At 44.4% G+C, this 12,262-nt stretch overlaps 1 protein-coding gene across 9 annotated transcripts in view; it reads right to left on the bottom strand.

Moving 5' to 3' along the window:
• The window catches only part of PITPNM2 (phosphatidylinositol transfer protein membrane associated 2), a 177,862-nt gene that overhangs the window by 113,124 nt on the left and 52,476 nt on the right, over window positions 1–12,262 (bottom strand). The gene's annotated exons all lie outside the window — the stretch shown is intronic.

Here is a 12,262-nt window from a genome sequence, read left to right as displayed (position 1 = left end):
AGTCCGACCCCCTGCCATGGCAGGAAAAAGTACTGGGGTCAAACGACCCCAGCAAGGTGTTCATCTAGCCTCCTCTTAAAGCCCCCCAGGGTAGGCACCAGCACCACTTCTCTTGCAAGTTGGTTCCAGATCCTAGCCACCTTGACCGTGAAGTCGCCTCCTGATGTCTATCTAGTCTGAGTCTTCCCTCTGCCAGCTTGTGACCGTTATTCCTGGTCACTCCTGGCGGTGCTTGGGGAAACAGGGACTTCCCCAGTGCCTGCTGGTCCCCTCTGACTAGCTTGTAACAGGCCACTAGATCCCCCTCAGCCTTCTCTTGTGGAGGCTGAACAGGTTCAGGTCCCATATCCTCTCCTCGTAGGGCCTGCCCTGCTGTCCCCGACCATGCGAGTGGCCTCCTCTGGACCCTCTCCATGCTGTCGACATCCCCCCTGAAGTGCGGCGCCCAGACCTGGACACAGTACTCCAGCTGCGGCCTGACCAGTGCTGCATAGGGGGGAGGATCACCTCCCTGGACCTGCTGGAGATGCATCTGTGGATGCAGGACAAGGTGCGGTTGGCCTTCCTGACCGCGTCCCCACACTGCCGGCCCGTGTTCATCTTGCCATCAATGATGACTCCAAGATCCTTTTCTGCCTCATTTATTGTGACCCAGGGCCCCAGTGCTTCACTGAAATCATACAGACAGGCTCTGCCTGGCTGAAGGAGTCTGTCTGCATGGATTTCATGGCAAGTTCAAGGCCCCAGGATGTACCTTTAAAGAATGTCAGAAAAAGGTTATGATTGGGGCTGATCATACGAAATAGCCAAAAAGAATACTTCTAATCTATGAAACTCACCCAAGCGGACAATACGTACATATAATAACAAAAAACAAACAGGCGTTGATAAAGATGACACGATTACATCAAATGTTGTTACTGTAATGCTGAAGGAACAAAACCAGATATCCTGAACTTTCCCTCCTGCTGATATGTGCAACGTCTGTTTCCTGAGAGAACATTTCTCATGTCAGATGAGACGAACGCTTGCATTTTTAGCCGATTTGGCAGAAAATACCGATCTGCTGCAACACTACCCTAAAAATACTGGTCTTGCTAATGACAAGGAAGGAAAACAACACAGTAAACAACTACAGAGCTAGCAGCACATATTTTTTAGTGACAACTTTTAAAAAATATAGCTTAGAAATGCTGCACATTGAGAATCTCTTCTTTTTTTTTTTTTAATCTTGGAGGGCTGTGCAATAGATGCTTTTAATTTTATGTTGTGCAATTAAGTTACCAGCTAAGCTCATCCCAGACTGATTACTCATTACTTCATCAATGTGATTTACTAATCTGTTTGTCCTCCTCCTGTTCCCTTTCAGCATGCAGGGGTGATGTTTCTGAATTCTGGAAGTGGAAGATTCACAAAACAGACACCTTTCAGGGACAGACTGGTAATGCTTTCAACTGCAAGCGGGACCAAGAGCTGGGTGGCATCCAAGAGAAAGATTCAACAGCATTTCGGTTTGGAAAATGCTAACTGCCATTTTGGATGATGCAAAATCCTGCACTTGGGAGGGAATAACTGTATGCATGAATACAGACTGGGGAATGACTGACTGGCTGGGCTGCAGCACTGCCGAGAAGGATCTGGGGGGAGTACAGCAGACCATAAATTGAATATGAGCCAATAGTGTTCTTGCTGCAAAAAAGAGTAACTGTATATTGGGTTGTATTAACAGAAGTGTTGCTTGCAAATCAAGAGAAATGATTCTTCTGCTCTATTCAGCATCTGCAAGGAGCACTGTGTCCAGCTTAGGGCCCTACCCCTCATGAAGGATGCAGACAGATTGGAAAGAGTCCAGTGTAAAGCCACAAAAAATGATTAGGGGCCTGGAAGGCAAGACTGATGAAGAAAGGCTGAAAGAACTAGGACTTTTAATCTGGAGAAGACAAGATTGAGAGGGGTTTTGAAAGCAGTCTTCAAATACCCCAGGGTGACTCATAGACAGGATGGAGATGGGCATTTCTGGCTGGCTGCAGGGAATAGGACCAGGAGCAGTGGCCTCCAGCTGTAGCAAGAGAAATTTAGGTCAGAAATTAGAAGGAACTTTCCAACTATGAGGGTGGTCAAGCGTTAGAACAGACAACCTAGAGAAATTGTGCAATATCTATCTTTGGAAGTTTTCAGGATCAGGTTAGACAGACCCTTGGCAGAAATGGTTTAAGCCAGGGACAGTGCTGCCTTGACCAGAGGGCTGAACTAGATGATCTTTTGAGGTTCCTTCCAGCCCTTCTTTCCTACGATCCAGTCAGAAATTCTATCTGATGGCAGCTAAGACCCAATACTTCCAAGGAAGATGCAAAACTCCTGCGATGGAGAGTGAAATTGTACCATAAGGGAAATTTCTTCCTAACTGCAAAATTTTCCCTCTTCCTCTTTTTTTTTTTTTTTATGCTAGCAAGAACCATTTTTAAACTGAAAAGACATTCCCCTAAAGTAGCTGCCATCACGGTCTTAGTTTTGTGACGTGAACTTAACTGATTGATTTTCATTGTTTGGGCAGTGAGAACTGCAAAAAGGAAAACAGCAGAAAGAGGGAAGTCAGTTGGATTTTTTTAAATCATTCTTTCCTTTGTACTAACCCAGGGTGATGTTTGTACATGGGTAATGTGATTTATTGACACTGAGATTCAAGCTGGCAGCATCTCTCTAAGAGATGGAGAGAGAGTAGGCTGTAGCTGACCCACCATCCTGGAGCACCTCCTTCTGAAAAAAAACAGACAATGTAGCATCCCCCTCTCAACCTCTTTCAGAGATTTCCTCTGGTCTCGGCTGTGCAGGTGAGTCATATCAATATACTTTAATCCATGACGAGGTACGATTGGGGGGGAACACAGCCTGCCACTTCATGAGCCAGGAGAACCTGTATAAAGCAGTATGGATTGGCCTCTCCTTGGTTTTTCCACACTTCTCCTTCAGACCCTCTCCCCCATACATCTAGGTTCCTGGATAGCTCCCATGAAGCCAATGCACCAAGGAAGCACTTCTCAGTGACCCCCCAAAGTCCCTCGGAGTAAGATTGCCCCCCAGTCCCCATTGGTATGGATTTTTATCAGAGGAACATTTTGTCTCGTCTCCTTCCCAGCCAGACCCTCCCCACTGGGCACTCTCTCCCTCGACTCTAAAGCCAGCAGAGCTAAATGAACAGTTCCAGGTTCTTCTGGTCCTTACAGTAGCAAGCTGCCCCCCTGTTATATGCATGTGGAAGGAGGTGGAGACAGAAACTTGCACAAAACTGGATGGGGAGTTAAAATGGCACCAGAAGGGAATACAATGAGGCTGGCCAATAATGAGACGGTTCTGTACTTTCATTGGTCTTGCAACGTTCTTATGCCAACAGGCAAGACAATGTCTACAACGGCAATAGATGAAGACGCACCTTTTCCTGCACCACACTTATTGAGCTATCCAGATTAACACCATCAAGAATAAGTTCATTAGTCAAATGCACCTCCAGAAAAGGGAAATACCGTAAATAGCGTTCTTAAGGCAGGCTGTGATTTTTGGAAGGAAAAGAAACATTAGAGATGGGCCAAAACCTGAACCCCTCTGAATCCAAAGTCTGAATTTCCCAGGCCTTCTCTATTTTAACAATTCCAAACTCCTCAAGGCAGGTGCCTTGTTTGTGCAAACCAACCACAAGGATGCTATAAAACATTATTTGAAAGAGTACAGCAAGTCTGAACTCCTGTTCATTTGGGGCAGTCAGATCTCCTTGTTTGTACCTGGATGTACAGGACATGCAAGTGCCCAAGCTAAAGAGCTGAATATGCTTCACCACTGTTCACCTCCCACCCCAACCAAGCTTGTAAGTTTACAAATACAGACTTCATTTCCGCTGTGCTTTATCCAAGGCCACTGGCTTTACAGTAAGGCTTGCAAGTGCCTTCACAGACAATCTATCAGGATTGAATTTCATTGGCATAAAACCTAAGAGCACCATTAAACCCATTTTGAAAGACAAGTACATTAAACCTAGAGAAGTGAGGCAGCAATCTGCATAAGAATGGATACATTTTTAGCATGGGATCCTGATGCATTCAGTCCAGAAGCCAATGGGTTAACAACAAATTAACAGCAAATCCAGGAACACTCATTTCTGAAAGGGGGAGTGGCTTCCAGTACTTGATGTGCAGGAATCCAAGTTTTCCGTTTGCCACAGAAAAACACAGTAAAACCTGGATTATCTCATTTTAAGGAGAAAAACACAGGTTTTCTCCTTTAAGGGGAAAAATGAAGAAAAAGGTGGGTTTCCCCTTGCAGGCTGGCAGAGTTCCATGTGCATGCACGCGCTTACATGTGCACAATCACATGGCTGCCAGGCAGCCTGGAGAGCAGCTCCCTGCAGGTAAGTTGAGGATGGGGGGAACTGAGGCCCCCATAGTGAGGGAGGGAGTTGGGCTCAGCTGGTGTGGTGCATGGGGCTTGGGGCCCACAGCCACGTGCAGCTTCAGGGCACGGGAGGGGAGCGGGATGGAGCCACAGGAGGCTCATCCAGCGGGGCAGGGGCTGGCTCCCCACTGCTGTGCACACTCCTGAGGAGGGACGTGAGGGACACATGCACACCAGATTTGCATGCAGGGCAGGGGCGGGCTGGATTTTACAAGGTTTTTATCTATGCATTTCTTACTCCTGCACTCATACAATCTGGACCCACGTTGCATTACTTCTGCCCCCTTTTGTACATGCAGAACAGTTGGCTCCAAACCGCTGCCATTTTATCCTGCTTTCAGCAAACAGGATCTAAGGTTGACGATTGCCTTCCACATTGTTCTGAAGGTGCACGAAAAGAGAAAGGTTTGCACAAAGAGATGGCTTACCGCACCAAGCCCTTGGAGATTTGAGCTTCTAGTGGCTGGCAAGAAGACATTCCACAGCCAAAATATGCTACCTGTACCCAAGCAGAATTTTATCCAGGTGACCATACAGCAGACATTTAGCTCTTTCCCAGGCTGCAGTAGCAAACCGAGAACCACATGCAGTCATAACAAAAAAGGCCCCGATTCTGCAACTCATGGTAATGCCAAGAACTAGTTCCACGAGCACTGCCCTGACATCAAGGTGACTGATTACATGACACCAAACAGGAGGATCCCTAGTGTGTAATTACAGTCCCACAGAAAGTTCATGACTAACTTTTCTGCATTTGAGTATGAACAAATCTGAGTTGAAACCCTCCCCCCCCAACTACACAATGCAGAATCTCAATTTTATCCCCTTAAGAAAATGGAACAGGTCTGTGTGCCCTGAAGAACAAACAAGTGTGGATGGGTTTGGTTTTGGAAGGTCATTGACTCTTTGAGCCCTCCAGAAAACTGTAATTCAAGCGTGGAGATTAACACAGAGGAATGCATAACATATGGAAGGGAAACATCCCAGTTCTTCAGTCACTAAAAGGGGTGGCACATCGTCATCTAGAAGTCACATCTTCAGCATAAATGTTCAAGCTCATGGGCAATGTCCAGAGACAACTTGAACTAACCTGGTCCACTCTTCTTGCACAACCAGGAATACAGCCACCGTGGACAACACCTAACAGATCAATTACTGGCATGTGCCCTTGTGCATTTTAGAATCTTACCCTAATGTTAATGCTTAACGATTTATTTAAAGCAAGAAAACAGCTTTGTTAAAGGTAACAGCCCAATTCAAGAAAGCCATTCTTGCTTCTCAGAAGCATCATAAAGTCTGCCTGAACCCTTTGTTAAGGGAAGGGCCATTATCTTTCTTTTGAATAGAAAATACACATGGAAACTCTTCAGCTTGCTAGTCTGAGTCAATAGCTTCCAAAGTTTGAGTCAGAAATATCTGCCAGTTTCATACTGACAGACAGGGTTTGAACCAGGCGGTGTCACTGAATTATTATTTAATTATAAGCAACCCTGCGCAGAGAAAAAGGAGGAAAAAATAATCAAAATGCTACTTTTTCATGTTGACACTCCAGCACTACACTGTCAAGATGCGGTCCTGCAATCCATACACCCCAGAGTGCACAGTTAAACAGGCCACATTTTTTAGCCTGGCAACAACTCGCAAATTTGGATAAGTCACATTCATCACTGTACTCACCACAATGCAACTCTGGTCTAATCACTACTGAATGGGCAACAGTGTAATTATGTGAGGTTTACTGACTTGGCAATAATCATTAGATGCTCCAAGGAGCCCGGAGGGTACAGACCCATAAACCCAGCAAGGAATTTCAACAAGATTTGGATGTCTAATTCTGTTAAGCCACTTTGAAAGGCAAGGCTGTATAGTCAAATATTTTGAAGGAGCTTGTTTTATAAAGAGTGCAATTGCGACTTGTTTAATTGCACTACAAGTTGCAGTTAAAAGGCCGGTTTCAATCTCTGTTCCCCATGAAACTTTCTCAGAGTATTTTCCTTGTGAATGGTTATAAAATCCTCTTGGGAGATTATTCTAAATTGGGTCTGCTTCTCTCTTCATCCAAATCCAAGTGCCCTATCTAGCACAGCAAGGTCAGATTAAAAAGGTAGCAATAAGGATAATATTTGATACTTCTCTAGCATCTTCCCTCCCAAAAGGCCTAACAGACTAATAACAGCAGATACTGGCACTTAGCTATATCAGACTGGTAGGCAGCAACAAGGCAAGGAGCTATTAACTACCAGAGCAGATTAAAGGTTCAGTTTCAAAGGTCTTGTCCAAAAGACTCAACACACGGTGAGCTTTACATGAACAGAAGGGAGAATGGCTGAAAAGACTCAGATGGGACTCCAAATACCTGGTTCTACGAGGTCCAAAGTTTCCTCCACTTAATGCTTGGTTAATATTATAAAATATATTTTCAAAAGGTAGTTCTACCCAGGTAAATTCAGTGTGGAAGCCCCACAATTTCAGAAATGAGATTTTTTTTTTATATGGGCCTTTCCATGTAATGAAACAAGGCTGCCCAGAAGCTGCCATATACTGCTGGGAGTAATGTTTGAACAAATCCATTGAACAACTGCTGTGGTAACATGAATATGAGTGCGTGACCAACCTGTTATTGTGAATACTCCGCACACCTGGGTTGTTTTTAACAAGATAAGCAAGGTCCCAAACATTTTTCAAGCTACCTTTGTGTTTTGAGCCATAACCAACCACCAGAATCAGTCTCTTGTCCCTATGCCCTAAACACCACCTCCTCACTTGCTGGAGCCTGTCTTGTCTTTTCCCCACTATTGAACAGAGCAACAAGAGAAGGAGAGATTCAGGAACTTCACTCCTCAGTCTACAAAGGGAAGTCCTTCGGACTGGGACTGCCAATTGGGAAGGGTGGTAGCCTTCAGGAAGACAGGATAGAGGAACACCCCCAACCCCTATAGGCCTTGCTCACCCGTCCATTCTCAGGGCCTTGTGCTAATGGACCCAATTCTCAGATTCGGTGCCTCCTTTTCAACCACCGCTATATATTCCCACTACCCGCTGCATTGCAAGTGGTTTGCTCAGCCCTCCCTGTTGCTTTAGGCTTCATGTGCCAGGCAAAGCAAAAGAGCAGCATGACAGCTGCAGAACAGCCCCACCTGCCCCTCCTGAGGTTCTTATGGCAGAAGGGTCCACAAAAGAATTGGTCATCTCGAGGGAAATTTCCAAAAGGTTCACAGATAAAGGTCTCCTCTGCCACCAGCCTTCCATCATGGGATGAGTGGTTAAATCCAAAAGACTGCATGGAAAACCTAGAAGTGCAGCAGAAGTTCATTCCTGCTTTAAAACAAAACTCTGAAGGCAACTGAATTCCAGAACAAATAAGATGCCTCCATAAGAAACTGCCCAAGTAGTCAGGCCAGGCTAGGACAGAAAAATTATCTGCTAGATCACAGCACAGCGAGACACTCAAACATGCCTAATCCATTTTTAAAGCAGGTACAGCCCTGATTTCATAGTCGGTAGGGTCGGAAGGGACCTGAGCAGATCAGCGAATCTGACCCCCTGCCATGGGGTTATTCACAGTGGCAATAGTATTACCGAAGCATCCACCCAATGTGGTAAAAAGATTTGGGGGAAGAAGCCTGCGAGCTGCCAAGCCAGATCAGAGTGCACAAAGCCAAATCACATCAAGCAGCAGCAAAGGCAGGTGACATTCACACACACAGGAACAACCCCGGCTGTGCTTACCTGTACTCGCAGATAAAGACCTGCTCAATCCCCAGTGCAGCCATTCTGAGGATAAAGACGATCTTGTTGGTAAAGGTAAGCTGAACAGGTCTTTCATTCACTAAGGTGAGATCACAGCCCTGTACTTTCCCTGGAAGAGCTGATGATGTTACTAACGCCAAACTGAACAAGGAGGCAGAAGGTCTGAGCTGCCTGAAAAGGTGCTGCAGGTTTCAACAAGAGCGGCAGAGGTAGAGGCTGAGCCCTGGACAAGGCAAGCTGAAATGAAGTGCGGGCTATAGCAGCCTTAGAGTGCATTTGTTGTTAACTCTGTGCATCAAGCATTTGACCTAAAGCTCATCGAGTCAACAGGATTCTTTCAAAGTCCAACCCTGCTGTATATCAAGCCACACAATGTCCTTCAGGATCTCAATGCCACCCCTTCCTCAAGTGAGATGGGATAAGGGACCTAGGCCTTTGCTTTCAGTTCATGTCCCAAGACTTGTTGGGCTTACTTATGGCTCTGGCGGTTATCTATTTTACACACTACCCCGCTGGAGGTGATGAAGGTTCCCTGCCTGGTTTTAGTAGCTGCAGCGGAGGCTCCTACTTGCAGTGGCTATCATCTCCATGCAGAAAACCTCTCAGTCATGCCCTGCCCCTGGCTGGGTCTCCAAGTCACCACAACTTCCCATATTTCACAAATGAAGGAATATGATGAGCAACTTAATCCTGCAGTTGTTCAGAGTCGGTAAACTCCACCAATGCCAACTACATTTCCATAGTAACTAGAGAGGAAAACAGTAGAAAGATTAAAAAAAAGGCACAGAAAAAGTCTAAAAAAACCCCACCACACACACACTAAGATAAATATGTGGTGAAATATGCAGTTTTGGAGACTGTTTTTTTTATATAGCCGCTTGCTTGAGAAGGCCCTCTCCAGCTCCCCAGGGGCTCAGATACTTGCAAGCCATGCCAAACTCATATCTGTAAACGTTTTTATCAGCCCCTCAACACCATCACACATCTTTTTGCATCAACAGCGGTCATGCAGATCTGTGAGCAGAGTTCATGTACACATACCTCCCAAAGACACTAGCGGAGCGCGATGTCAGGAGAGAAGGGACAGTCTTGCTGTTGTAGAGCAAACAAAAACAAAATCACTAAAACAGGAGGTTTCAGAGCCCCTGCTCGGTTCCAAGTCTGGACTATCAGCGATGCCACATCTTCTTAGGAAGTCTGCGGACTTCCTTTCACTTCCGCTTTTTCATCTTTGTCCTGAGGATGCCACCACCAGCGTAACTAGGAGCGAGCGAGCAGAGCACCAGCTCCGGGGAGGAGGTAAAAGATTGGCAGCTGCCGCTACCGCTGGCCCACTCGCTACCTAAGATGCAAAAAAGCTGCTTGTTATGCCTCTGGATGCCACTACCCATCTGACTGGAAAGCTTCAAAGTTTTATTCAGTAGCCTATAAACTGCTTTCCTCCCAACAGTCAATAGGGAATTACTGTTGTTGCTTTATTATTAAGCTTAAGAAGCTTTTTGGTAAGCCTGGAGTTCTCCCTAGGTTGGATAAAAGCTTCTTGTGCAAGCACCTTCATCAGTGCTATGACCTTTAGAGCAAAGAATATATTGAATGCTTCTGGAGAGGCAATAAACTTGATTAATTTGGCCAAAAACTAAACAGAGCTACAAAGAGAAACCATTCAGTTGCAAGAAAGCGAGCCACTTAGGTTTTGAACTGAGTTCTGCCTGTTCCATTAAACATTAATCTATCGCAAGTAGTGTTTTTGCACAGCATCAAAAGGCCTGTCAAGAATGCTAAGTGATGGTCCCAAAGTAATTAAGAAGGCTCTGGGGTTTTTTTGGATACTCAGCCACATTCCTGTATTCAGCAGACGTGTCACAAATGGAGAATGCAAGCTCTTCTGGCAGAGAAACAAACATGCACAAAAAAAGAATGCTCTTGGTTATGAAATGAATAATTGGGTATGAAGATTAATGTTTCCCAACATTTCTCCTTGATAAAGAAGATGCTAAAACTTGTTTGGATACCAAAATGGAAGAAAAATGCACATGCTTAGTGCAAAGTACGGCATCTTTTCTGCACTGGCCTGAACCAAAGTTTGGAAGCTAAATTGGCTGTGTATGCTCTCTCTAAAAGGTCTGAGATGTTCAGTTCAGATGCAGTCAGTCAAAACTTTAAGAAAAAGGTAAAATTTCAATGCTGTTCAGAAGTTTGCAGAGAAGAACAAATTCCTCGTCACAACTGTTATTCGGGCCTGTCCAAAACTCCCAACACAGAACATCTCCATATGGAAACACAGACTTGCTTACCACAATAGAAACGTGGCACCAATTTTTGTCCCTGCATCCTCACCCTTTATGCTGCGCTCTCAGAACAGTGCTGAGGATGCTTGGCTTCTCCAGCCTACTGAACAGCACAAGCAGATATACAGCACGTTATCTTGCTGTCTGACTGAGTTTGTGATGTTATAAACTGATTTTTTTCTGTCCCCTCTCCCAACTAACCAAATCTAACAGTAATACCCTCCTTCATAAATGGCCCATGGCCTTCTGTAAAGAAAAAAAGATTGTTGCCTCTTTAGTTCTGAAAACTATCCTAAGAGTCAGACATAAGTATATTTCAGGAATTAGCCATTAAATATATACTTCATTATTACTACTACACTGAAAGCAGAGTTAGGGACACTCACGAACTGATGAAAGATATTTTCTAATCATTTAATTCTGGTGACTACTGCTTATATATGTTTATGGTTGTAAGAGTCCTGAAAAAGCAGCCAGTCTAACAGCAGAGTTTTTGCTTTCAACTGTATGAACATCCCACACTTCAATCAATATTACTACCTACTAATACATACACCTTCTGAAAATAGCCTGACTGTCACAGTATTTTAAAAGTGCTGTCAAAAAATTACACATGCAAAAAAAAATCTACATAGCAACAAATCTGGACAGGAGACAGCACACACTGTATTTGCCCTGCCACAGTAATGGCAAGATGGGTAACAACAGCAGAGCGGTAGCCTAGAATCTGACCTTTAAAAAAAGATCAGTCAGATTTTCCATTTGCTGTTAAATATTGCTTGCAAGAGGAAGAAAAAACCTGTCAGAATTTGCAAGAAATGACCAATGAGAAGCACTTACTTTGGAAACTGAAATAAACCCCCACTGCTCATCTGAGCGACAAGAAAGTTTAGTGTCGCGCTGCCAATATTTATGAGTGTTTAAAGATTTTGTGCATCTGACACATACAGTTTGAGTCTCAGAAATGGACAGGCATTTCAGAGCCAAACAGAAACACATTCCACACTTTCCAAATACAGCCCAATACGTGCAGACATACAGTTAGCTAGGCACTGACAGCAGGTCTTTATCAACAAAACCAACATTTAAGCAAACAAACCCACAAACCTATAACCAACCTGGACTGTGTATACCTCTGCTTAGAAAACCAGCAGTTTGCCTTTTCAGCTCTATTTACTTTACTGAGCAACAAGTCAGTAAAGGATGCTGAAGAGCAGAATCAACACTTTCACCTTTTAAAGAATCCATTTTGTATGCTGGGTTAAATAGCCATTGGTTTATTACTAAAAAACCTGTATCCTTTTATGGCACCTCCCATCAGGAATAAAAGCCAGCATTCAACAGCAGCTATGTACATCTACAATGCATCCTGGAAAAAAAAGGGGAAAAGAAAGGAAAAAGGCCTGAATTCTGTATAAATTCATTACAATTCACTGCAGTCCCAGATTATCTAATGCAAACCAGTCCTGTTCTCGTTTGTATGACAAAATCCTGACACATCTTGTAGGAAATGCCTCCCAAAGTATATTTCTGTGCACAGTTGCTATTTAAAGAGATCAGAGACATTTTATTCTCAGACCAAATTAAAAGCAGCTGTTTGTCAGAGCTGAGAGCTAAACTGGGTCTCCCAAATCCACTGGCAAACTAGCTCCAGTGCACATTTCAAACAAGAGGACTATTCCAATCCCAGGGTTACAAAGGTGAAGAAGGGACCGACTGCCGCCTTTCTGCTATTTCATGCTTTCTCCCCATGCTGTTATGACATCCTCCAGATTAAGGCT

The sequence above is a fragment of the Crocodylus siamensis genome, chromosome 9 (genome assembly GCF_052110815.1).
Source record: "Crocodylus siamensis isolate JL-2025a chromosome 9, ASM5211081v1, whole genome shotgun sequence".
NCBI classification, from domain to species: domain Eukaryota; kingdom Metazoa; phylum Chordata; order Crocodylia; family Crocodylidae; genus Crocodylus; species Crocodylus siamensis.
The sequence above is the reverse complement of the archived record's forward strand: the minus strand, read 5'-3'. Positions and strand labels throughout refer to the sequence as shown.